The 11784-nt window shown below is 40.3% G+C and overlaps 1 long non-coding RNA gene across 1 annotated transcript; it reads right to left on the reverse strand.

The window, feature by feature from the left end:
• Positions 1–3808: 3808 nt before the first annotated feature.
• Positions 3809–11649, reverse strand: LOC113098750 (uncharacterized). The gene is made up of 4 exons (XR_003289195.1): positions 11513–11649; positions 9833–9897; positions 9229–9461; positions 3809–4573 (listed from the first exon to the last, which is right to left on the reverse strand). It is a non-coding gene; the product is annotated as an uncharacterized LOC113098750 (long non-coding RNA).
• Between the last annotated feature and the right edge of the window lie 135 nt (positions 11650–11784).

The following is an 11784-nucleotide window of genomic DNA, read 5'->3' on the forward strand; positions in this document are numbered from 1 at the left end:
AAGATGGTAACGGGTTGAAGAGTCAAATACAGCTTAACATATAAATAGTTGTTTTTTACTCATTCACTGTAAGATTTTCTATTAAACACGTCCCCTTGGAATTATAAGGTTCTATCTGCGTTCTGAGTAGTTTTGAGATATTGAGCTTTAAAATTTTTGTGTTCCATAGACTCCTGTAGATAGAACATCTTTTTGTTTTTTCAATAAAAATTCCCAAAATGTACACAACTTAAAAAAAAAACATCACATAATCTAAATAAATTGTCACAGAACAAGAATGTGTGAATAACTCAATTTTGACAAAAATGTCAGATAGAACCTTATAATTCCAAGGGGACGCACTGTATTTTATTATGTTACCAAGAAAAACATATAAATTGCAATTAAACTGAGTTTTATTAACCTGACTGCAGGAGAGACGACAATAACAGAGTTTACATTAGAAGATTATAAACTGACTGAATAGGTCATCAAAATAAAACATATAACTTGTGTGGCAACGCACTTGGTATTTTACATTTGCAGAAAAAAAAAAAAAAAAACCAAAAGAACCCTGATAAACCTCAATTTCAATCATCACGTTTGAAGGAAACCAGCTCTGCTCATCACCTGTACCATCCCAAAAGTAAAGTGTCCTGGAAATGGCCTCATGCTGTGGGGCTGTTTTTCAGCGACAGGGATTGAGGGACTTGTCAGAGTGGAAAAAAAAGTTCAGTGCACCAAAATATTGAGATAGCATTAATGATAATGATTCAGAATCTCAGACTGGGCAGGAAGTTCACCTTCCAACAGAACAACAACCCTACGCACACAGCCAAGATAAAAAAAAAAAGGAGTGGCTACGGGACAGCTCGGTGAATGTCCTAGAGTGGCCCAGACTTGAACCCGACTGAACAACTCTGGAGAGATCTGAAGACCCACGCACCGACACTCCCCATCCAACCTGATGGAGCTTGAGAGGTCTTACAAACGAGAATGGGAGAAACCGTCCAAAATAGATGTGCCAAGCTTGTAGCATCATCCTTTAAAAGACTTGAGGCTGTAGCCTAATTGCTGCCAGGGGTGCTATATTATATAACACACTATATTACAACACTATATTATAAAACACTAACTAAATATTAACAAGAGAGCAAGACACATACAGGTTGTGAGTAACTGAAGACAGAATGATAATTTTTGGGTGAACTAACCCTTTAACCCTCTTCCTTGAACTCACTTATGCAAAATAAATGTAACTTCTTATTGCCACTCCCATCACTAACCTGATTTATCTTCCCACACGTGTGGAGGTGGAAACAGGATGTATTCTAGTAAAGAGGCAACTTCTTGGATAACCTGTAGAAATGCAGATACTGTATGAAAGCAGAAATGTTTAAAATGACCAAACTGTTCATTAAGAGAAGATCATTTATAGCCTGAAAGCAAGTCATTCTCTGCAAAAGTGTCAAGTTGACCTTTCAGATATTTTCAGCCATTTACTTTTATTGACCCAGTCGCTCTGAGAAAAACAGTGAGAGGCCATGCATGAATTTACCTCACTGGACCTACAGTCTTCCATTCATATATTCAGTTTTCATCTGAAATGTATTTTATAAAGTAAACTACAAGCAAACAGGAAATGTCTATAATTTTATAGTTCAGTTGGTCATATAGTAGAAGTGGATGATGGCAGATCATTGGTGGCCTTTCTGAGAATATTTTAATCATGTCAAGATATGATGACATGGGTGTGTTTTATGGTTTTTCTCCACTGACTTAAGCCATGATACACAAGAACAATAGTCTACGTAAGACATGATGCACAGGTACAGTACTCTGTAGACCTTTGTACCAGTAAACATTCCATTACACTTACAACACAGACACATTAAAAGCTTTTACACTTCTATAGATTATGTGGCATGAGAAATGAGGATGACTGTAAAAATTGATAAGACAGTTTTTTCTATTCTAGAACTCTCAAACCTTTTAAATTTGCATGTAATATAAAGCATGCCACAAACTGAAATGTTCTGAATTTGTGCAGTTTGATTATCATCATCCTATATTTTCTTAAAGGGGGTCATATGATGTTGCTAAAAAGAACATTGTTTTGTGTATTTGGTGTAATGCAATGTGTTTATGTGGTTTAAGGTTAAAAAGCATTATTTTCCACACGTTTTTTACAAAGCTCATCGGTCTGAAAAGCGAGGTGTGCTTTGATTGGCCAGCTGTTCAGTGTGGTGTGATTGGCCGAATACCTCAAGTGTTACGCCTCTTAATATACTGTGATGCTTGTCCCTGTGTTCTAACAAATAATGCTTCCTATCAGATTATGCTACCAACACTGTATTTATCCTATTGTAAGGATAGGTTAGGGGGTAGGTGGACATGTTTATAAAGTATTTTGCTTCCAAATTATGCTTCCATCGGTTTTAATGGGAAGAAGCAAAATCTGTTAGGATAGCACAAATCATCATTTTTAATAGCCCTGGTTTAGTCCCATTTCTTTACGAAGTAACTCTGAGGTCATCAATATAATCTTAGCACCCCACATATTGATCTAGCCCCCCTTAGCACAGGTAGAGAAAAAATGATAGTGCCGTGCCTGAATTACAGATTATAATGACTTAAGGCTGATTTATACTTCTGTGTCGAACCTACGCCGTATAGGCTACACATAGCTGCACATCCTAAACCGTAGCCTTCACCGTAACCTGACGTGCAGTTCTCCAGAAATTTAATGGCACGTCACTTCTACGCGGACTGCAAGCGCAGTGATTGGTCTGCAAAAAACCCTTCCTTCATAATATATACTTGAGTTTTGTGTGTGTTCATGTGCACTTTAATATATCTTAATGTTATACAATATAAAATAAATCTTATATAAAATAAAACAAAGCAAAGAACAAGTGTCTTATCATTTATTATACTACACAGCATTATACATCACTAGTTGTCAGCGACTAATAGTGTTGATCTGCTGTGGTACTTGTGGTTTACACTATTCTACAAACTCACGTTTGAGTTGGCAAATCATTTAAATATGAAAACATACTTACAGAATGTGAGTCAAAACAGATGGTCTTTGTAATCTACACTCCCAGGATCAGGAAACAGTCCTTCATAAAATGCGCTGCACACATCTGAATATTTGAGTTGAGCTCTTCTGGAACAGTGTTATAAATCCAACTTAACCACTGATTTCTAGTCGTGTCCTCTTTTGGAAGACCAAACAAAGTAGTTTGCTTTCATAACGTAACACACAGTGTCTCTATGGCATGGCGGTGCGACAACAGTGAGAATCAAAGTTACTCCTCCTTTCTTTGCGTAAACTTTTGGGCCGTGTTATGCAAATCTTTGCAGCTAGGGATCTCATCTATTCACAAACAGCTTGAAACACTCCAAAGAGAAAATTACATTTTTAATTGCATTTTATGAACCCTTTAAGTTATAAAATATTATTTCTAAATTATACATAGTCCATGTAAATAATGAATTTGCATTATTTCATTTGGTGGTACATGTTCAATAAGGAATCAACTAAATACATCAATGAAACAAATATTTCATATTAAATCAATAATAAATCAATAAATGGACAGAATGGACTTATATGGACTTAGCAACATGACGGTATGCTATTATAAAACCTTTGCTGACATTACAGTGTTTGAAGAGGTAGATAGAAACTATGCTGTTATGTTGCTTTTTTCTATTTTATTTTGTGTATTTATATGTTTGCATGCATTTATTTAGATCTTTGGGTTTTACACATTGTGTTTTACTAATAAAATTGCACTTATGTGACTGTGTGTTTATTTAACTGTCAATGCACCCTCATAAATAGCCAAAGCTGTGAATTCTCCAAAGGTGTTGTTTTAACTATATGGTTCATATTTTATGAGTTTTAATAAATGCATGAGCTTATGTCTGTGTAGGATTGTGAGGACAATGGCAGTGGTAATGCAGGAGGCGGAGCTTCACCTCTGATGTCACAGCGCTGAACTTTGGTTCCTGAGGGTGCAGCTCAGGAGGCATGATGACTATGAAGGGTGACAGGAAAAAAGATGGCTTAAACGACACATCGTTTCTTATCTCTCAATACCAATAAAATATTCTCAAAGGTTATTATTAAGAGCCAGTGTTCATACAACATTATTTTAATAATACAGTTTCAGCTGTACAATTTATAACAGGTCAACCATTTACAACATTTATTATAAATGAACACATTTCACAAAGTTAAGAAAAAAGGTTAAGCTATAGCATGTACACAATTGATAAATATTCACAAAACAAAAACATATACTTTTAAACCTTTAACCAAGTTCTGCTGCTCATTGTGCAAAACAGTCTTTCTTTGTGACTTTGTGACATTTTCTTTCTCACCACTTAAACCTTTGCATGTATATAGATAGCATGAGTAGTAGTCCTTGGAAAAGTCATGAGAATATGATTCTTATTTTTCCTTTAGCCAGTCCAAGTGTTTGAGATGTGCTCATAATCATGAATGTGAGGGTGAAGGAGAGATGGATTCAGAATATGCTGGAGGGGCTTCCACAGGACAGGCCTCGGGCTTCAGATTCAACTGAGGAAACAGGAATTAATCATCATTTCCAATACACTTTGAAATACTGAGTATTTAAACACTTTAAAGCTGTGCAATCCATGAACCCATATACCTTATGAATTGAATAAATTAAATTTTATAAAAGTATGTAAGAATAACTACTTTTGGTACCATGAAAAAAAACTATGTGCACTATAAGACCAAAAAAGTTGAATTTAACAAAAATATAAAGTTTATCTTAAAAAGTATATACACTCACCGGCCACTTTATTAGGTAAACCTGTTTAATTGCTTGGTAACACAAACTGCTAATCAGCCAATCACATGGCTGCAACTCAATGCATTTAGGCATCTAGATGTGGTAAAATGACTTGCTGAAGTTCAAAGCGAGCATCAGAATGGGGAAGAAAGGGCACTTAAGTGACTTTGAACGTGAAATGGTTGTTGGTGCCAGATGGGCTGGTCTGAGTATTTCAAAAACTGCTGATCAACTGGGATTTGCACAACCATCTCTAGGGTCATCTCTAAAAAGAGAAAATATCCAGTGAGCGGCAGTTGTGTGGATGAAAATGCCTTGTTGATGTCAGAGGAGAATGGGCATACTGGTTATAGATGATAGAAAGGCAACCGTAACTCAAAAAAACACTTGTTACAACCAAGGTATGCAAAATACCTTCTCTGAACGCACAATACGTCCAACCCTGAAGCAGATGGGCTACAGCAGCAGAAGACCACACAGGGTGCTGCTTCTGTCAGCTGAGAACAGGAAACGGAGGCTACAATTCACACAGGCTCACCAAACAACAGAAGATTGGAAAAACGTTGCCTGGTCTGATGAGTCTCGATTTCGGCTGAGACATTCAGATGGTAGGGTCAGAATTTGGCTTACAGAGCAATGGTCTCAACGGTTCAGGCTGCTGGTGCTGGTGTGATGGTTTGGGCCACAGCCTTCCTGAGTATTGTTGCTGACCTTGTCCACCCCTTTATGACTACAGTGTACCCATCTTCTGATGGCTACTTCAAGCAGGATAGTGTACCATGTCACAAAGCTGAAAACATGACAATGAGTTCACTTTCCTCAAATGGCCTCCACAGTCACCAGAACTCAATTCAATAGAGCAGCTTTGGGATGTGGTGGAATGGGAGATTCACATCATGGATGTGCAGCCGACAAATCTGCAGCAACTGCGTGATGCAATCATGTCAATATGAACCAAAATCTCTGAGCAATGTTTCCAACACCTTTTTGAATCTATGCCACAAAGAATTAAAGCAGTTCTGAAGGCAAAGGGGTCCAACCCTGTACTAGCAAAGTGAACCTAATAAAGTGGCCAGTGAGATATTTATCCACAAATATATGTAGCTATTCAAATACAAATGTCTTTTCTGTTTGATTTTTAGACATTGGTGTGGCGGGGGGGGGGGGGGGGGGGCGTGGTTTAGCGAAGTCGGGCAGCGGGAGAGAGAATCAGGAGACGAACGGTAGGTGAGTGGTTTGGGCGGAAACGATCAACACCTGTTTCTTGTTTCAGTAATTGGCGTGGAGAGCGTATAAAACAGCAGGAGAGACAGAAGCTGTCAAGAGAGAGACGGACTGCTGACTGGAACCGGAAGGAGTAACCCGGAAGCATTTGGCGATAGTGTGTGCACTAGTGTCAGAATAAAATTTACCATTTGTTTTTGTAAAGATACATTTTTGTTTATTATTAAAAACATGTCAGCAGTCCATCCGACCCCTTGTCCTCTTCCTTTCCTCCTACAAACGTACTACACTGGTGCCGAAACCCGGGAAAGGAAGAAGGAGTGCCGCCGCCATGCACAACCCATCCTCCATGCCATTTGTGGACATCATCTCACCCCTAACGAGAGGTTCCGGAGCTGGATCAACCGGGAGGTTCACGCCGAGGCCACGGGACCGCCCGCGGTTCCCATTCACCTACCCCTCCACAAAATGAAACAGCAGGATGGCCCGGAAATGTTCTTAGAACTTTTTGAAAAGTCAGCGGAAGTGTGTGGCTGGCCCCACGACCAATGGCCAGTACGGCTGATCCCCCTGTTCTTGCGCGAGTCCCAGGTGGCCGCACAACAGCTACCGGTGGCGAACCTCCTGGTCTTCGACAACCTGAAGAGGGCCATCATTCAGCGGGTCGGCCGGACCCGAGCTGCATCGCCAGCGGTTCCGTTCACTAGACCTGGGGGAATCCGGTCGGCCCTTCGCGATGGCCCAGCAACTCCGGGACTCCTGCCGCAAGTGGCTACTGTCCAAGGGAAGTGACGTGGAACACATCATCGACCTCATGGTGCTGGAGCAGTTCATCGCTCGGATTATGAATAAAACAGCCGAGTGGGTCCAGTACCACCGTCCCAGGTCACTGGACTCGGCCATCCATCTAGCGGAGGACCACATGGTGGTGTGCCTAGGGGTCGGCGAACCCACAACCTCAGTCTCTCTCTCCCCCTCTGTCCCCTCTCCTTCTCTGTCTCGACCTGTCCCTCTCCCTAGGTCCCGTCCACCCGGCCCTCCTCGTGTCCCGCCCGGGGACGGGGAGCATTTTGCTGGGGCGCAGAGCATTTTGTGGACAGGTGTCCAGTGATGGAGGTTGAGTATGATGATCCGGGTCCCGGATGTCCCACAGGCCACCCCCGGTCAGGCCTTGGTGGATTCAGGATGTAACCAAACCTTAATTCATCAAAGCCTGATTCAACCGGGGTCATTGGATACAAGCCGCATGGTTAAGGTGTGGTGCATACACGGGGATGTGTTGGAGTATCCAGTTGTCCTGATTATTATTCAGTTCAGGGGTCAAAAGCATAGTGTAGATGTAGCGGTTAGTCCCCACCTCCGGCATCCGATAATTTTGGGAACAAATTGGCCTGCGTTTACAGTTTTATTGGGGTCATTATGTGCGGATGCATCTTGGGAAAATAAGGCACGGAAAGGGGCCGCGTGGGTGCAGGTGGGAGAAACCGAGCTAGGACAGCTGTGTTCTGCTTCAGGGAACCGAGAGAAATGGGGAGACTTATTCTCTTGGAGCATGATGACTTTCCTCCGGAGCAGTCTCAGGACATTAAAACATTCTTTCCAGTAGGTCCGCTCCATCGATGGCCAGCCTGTCCAACCTGCCCACCCCCTCACCTATCCGTATTTTGCCATTTTAAGAGATCGCTTGTATCGAGTGACCCAAGACACTCAGACAAAAGTAAATACAACCCAGTTGTTGATTCCGAAGTGCCACCGGGAAATGCTTTTCAATGCGGCTCATTCTAATCCTATTGCAGGCCATTTGGGACAGGCAGCAACACTGAATCGCCTCATGACCCATTTCTTTTCGCTGGACATTCACGACAAAGTGCGCAGGTGGTGCGCATCTGGTCCGGAATGTCAGTTTGTGAGTCCACCGGCCGCCCCAAAAGCGCCTTTGTGCCCCCTTCCCTTAATGCAGGTCCCCTTCGAGAGAATTGGTATGGACCTCGTCGGGCCATTAGAGTGATCTGCACAGGGACATCGCTTTGCTTTGGTCATAGTTGACTATGCAACATGATATGCTGAAGCAGTGGCCCTCGGCAACATTTCCGCTAAAAGTGTTGTGGACGCCCTGTTTCATCTAATCTCCCGGGTGGGGGTCCCGAAAGAGATCCTCACCGAACAGGGCACGGTGTTTATGTCACGTACGCTACGCAAACTGTACGGATTATTGTGCATTACATCAATTCGAACTAGCGTCTATCACCCGCAGACCGACGGCCTGGTCGAACAATTTAATTGCACGCTTAAATCCATGATCCCGCCATTCGTTCAAGAAGACGCCAAGAATTGGGATAAGTGGCTAGAGCCCTTGTTATTCGCTGTTCGAGAGGTACCACAACCCTCCACGGGTTTTCCCCCTTTGAGCTTTGAGAAAAAAATAATCATTAGTTGCAGCTCTAGTTTATTCCTAATTATTCAGACCTCACCAGCCCTTTGACTGACCTTACTAAAAAGGAGGTGCCATATACGGTCCAGTGGACAGAGCCGTGTCAGCAGGCCTTTACCCTGTGTGGCGGGCCGTAGTTACACTCTCCTGATTTTTCTCTCCCTTTTCTGTTGCAGACGGACTCTTTGGACTCTTTTGAACTTTTTGAAAAGTCAGCGGAAGCGTGCGGCTGGCCCCATGACTAATGGCCAGTACGGCTGATCCCCCTGTTCTTGCACGAGTCCAAGGTGGCCACACAACAGCTACCGGTGGCGAACCTCACCATTGGTGTTTGTAAAGATTACTTTTTGTTTTATTATTTAAAACTTGTCAGCAGTCCATCCGACCCCTTTTCCTCTTCCTTTCCTCCTACGAACGTACTACAATTGGTATTTGGTATTTCCAGCTCAATCTATGAAACTAGGGCTTACCAAAAAACGAAAATTCACATTTACTCGCCCTCAGTTTTTAAAACCTGTATGAGTTTCTGGTGTCCACTGCCTTTCATAGATTTTTTTATGAATTATGACATATTATTATTATTATTATATTTTTTTTTTTTCAGTTCAACAGAAGAATGATACTCATACGGGTTTGGAACAATTTGAGTAAATTATGACAGACATTTAATTTTTGGGTAAACTATTCAAGTTATTCTTGTGATGTTAACAAAGTCACTGAATTGTTTTACAGTGTACGGCACAATATGTCCAGGGTTACCTCGTGATAAGCAGGAGGCGGCTCGTAGAACTGTACAATGCTGTAGCGCGGTGGTCTGTGCAGCTCATCTTCGGACATAGAGATCGGAATGACGTAAACAGAGGGCGGATCCACGGCTTGAACTTGAGTCTGCACATGCTCATCTCGCTTCTTACAGACTCGCTGGAATATTGTACAGCAGCCAACAAAGAAGACCGTCAAAAAAAATAAGGATACCAATAGGTGCAATGATCCTGAAACAGCAAAGATTGAGCGGTGTTAAAATACAGCATGAGTGTGAGTTGTTAGTGATGATAAAGAACATAAACCAACTATTGAACAATGGAAAAATGCAATTTAAATAAGCTTTTATACTAGATTGTATATTGTAATTGAACATGAGGTTAAAATAATCCAGTATATATTATACTAATTGTACATTATTGTGTGTATATATGCTGCATACATATGTGTGTGTGTGTGTGTGCGTGTATTATTTATATATAAACACTCACACACACACACACACACACACACATAAAATAACATTAGTATAGTATGGTTTTGGATCAGATCTTATGTGTGTTCAGTTTTATAAAAGAGTATTGAAAGTAGGTATACATACGTAAATACTAAACTTGAGTCATCCATCCCCACTGCAATGAAGAAATTCACAATTCAGAAGCAACTCTGTTAGGAAAAAAAAAAAAAAAAAAAAAAGATTATATTTGGTGATTACATTTAATTTGTCTATAATCATTAAGATGCATATAATATTGGAATTCATAGTGAAATGGACAGGCAAGAGCTTGATATTATAGTATTTTATACCTAAAACATTTATAACATTTAAATTTATATTGTACAGTACTTTGTTGAAACGCATCTTAATGCAAAAAAACATACAAAACCCCTCATTTTATTTGTTTCTCTTAGAAATCTGGAATTCCACAGGGTTTATATTTCATTTAATAAATAAATGTTAAGTAAATAAAGACTTTTGCAATTGATAGACCTTTGAAAATCAATGTGTGAATATGTAACCCCCATAATGAACTTTTTTAACCTAATATGTCAAGACTATGAGTGGTGTCTTACACACCAGAAATGACCCAATTCTGTATTGAGGCCAGATAAATGATAACAAACCAGTTATAAATCAATAATAATAATAATAATAATAATAATAATAATAATAATATATATATATATGTGTGTGTGTGTGTGTGTGTGTATACATATATATACACACTCACACACATATATATATACACACACACACACACATATATATACACATATATACACACACACACACACACACACACATATATATACACATATATACACACACACACACACACACACACACACATATATATACACATATATACACACACACACACACACACACACACACACACATATATATATACACATATATACACACACACACACACACACACACACATATATATATATATATATATACATATATATATATACACACATATATATATATACATATACAAAGAGTTTGATATAGATACATACATATATATATATACTCTTTGGAGGTCTGATTACATGTTCTAGAGTAAAGAAATCTTTTCCATTCATAATTTGTCTTTTACTGTAAGTCAAGGATTTTGCTGAGGACCACCAAGGTCATCTATATGGGATAGCTTACTCATTGGGCCCAAGTGGGCTAAGTATTTTGTCCCGAGCCCTGTAAAGATTTGTGAACGCCTTGCTTGTAGGCCAGGGGTAGGCAGCGTCGGTCCTGGAGTGCCGATGTCTTGCAGAGATTAGAAAAAAGCCTCTCCTGCCTGTAGGCCTAGTCATTCTGAAGACCTTCATTAGCTTGTTCAGGTGTGTTTGATGAGGGCTGGAGTTAAACTCTACAGGACAGCGGCAATCCAGGACCGACCTTGCCTACCCCTGCTGTACGCCTACATGTTAGAGCAGCACCCCTTCAGAGGACACCAAACAACAGCTGCCATGTTGATTTCTCCAATATCCACTTACTGCCAGCAGTGTTTCAGACCTCACCTGTCCTTTCCATCCAACAAAGAATCACAGAAACACAAAACAAAAGAGACTCTGGCTTATATACAAACACTGACGCTGTCAAAAAACTAAATCTTTAACATTATTAAAAACCTACAGGTCAATATATTTATACAAGCCCAGTCACATGTTCAGATATTCTACTAGCATAGGTGAACATCATACACATTTTATGTAGTTAGTAAAAAAAATGACTTCTTCAAGCACATCTCTGAGAAACACCTAGAAGTCTTACCTCAAAGAACACAGGTGATCCCGGCAGTAAAGTAGATGTTGAATGCAGCGCTCTGATTTGAGACTGAGTCTTATCTGAGGGAGGGTTTGAAGTGCAGATAGTGAAGTTTGAACACTTTTATGGTGACTGTCTGGTGTTTAAACACACAGTATGTATATACCAGGTGGACATTTTATTCTCGCAGCAGTTAGGGGGAAATTTAGTTATGTGTAAAAGGGTACCATCCCAGTGACCGTTTTGGTTTTTATTTCTTTTTCCTTTTCTTTTCTAAA

The sequence above is a fragment of the Carassius auratus genome, unplaced genomic scaffold, assembly GCF_003368295.1.
Source record: "Carassius auratus strain Wakin unplaced genomic scaffold, ASM336829v1 scaf_tig00216636, whole genome shotgun sequence".
NCBI lineage: Eukaryota > Metazoa > Chordata > Actinopteri > Cypriniformes > Cyprinidae > Carassius > Carassius auratus.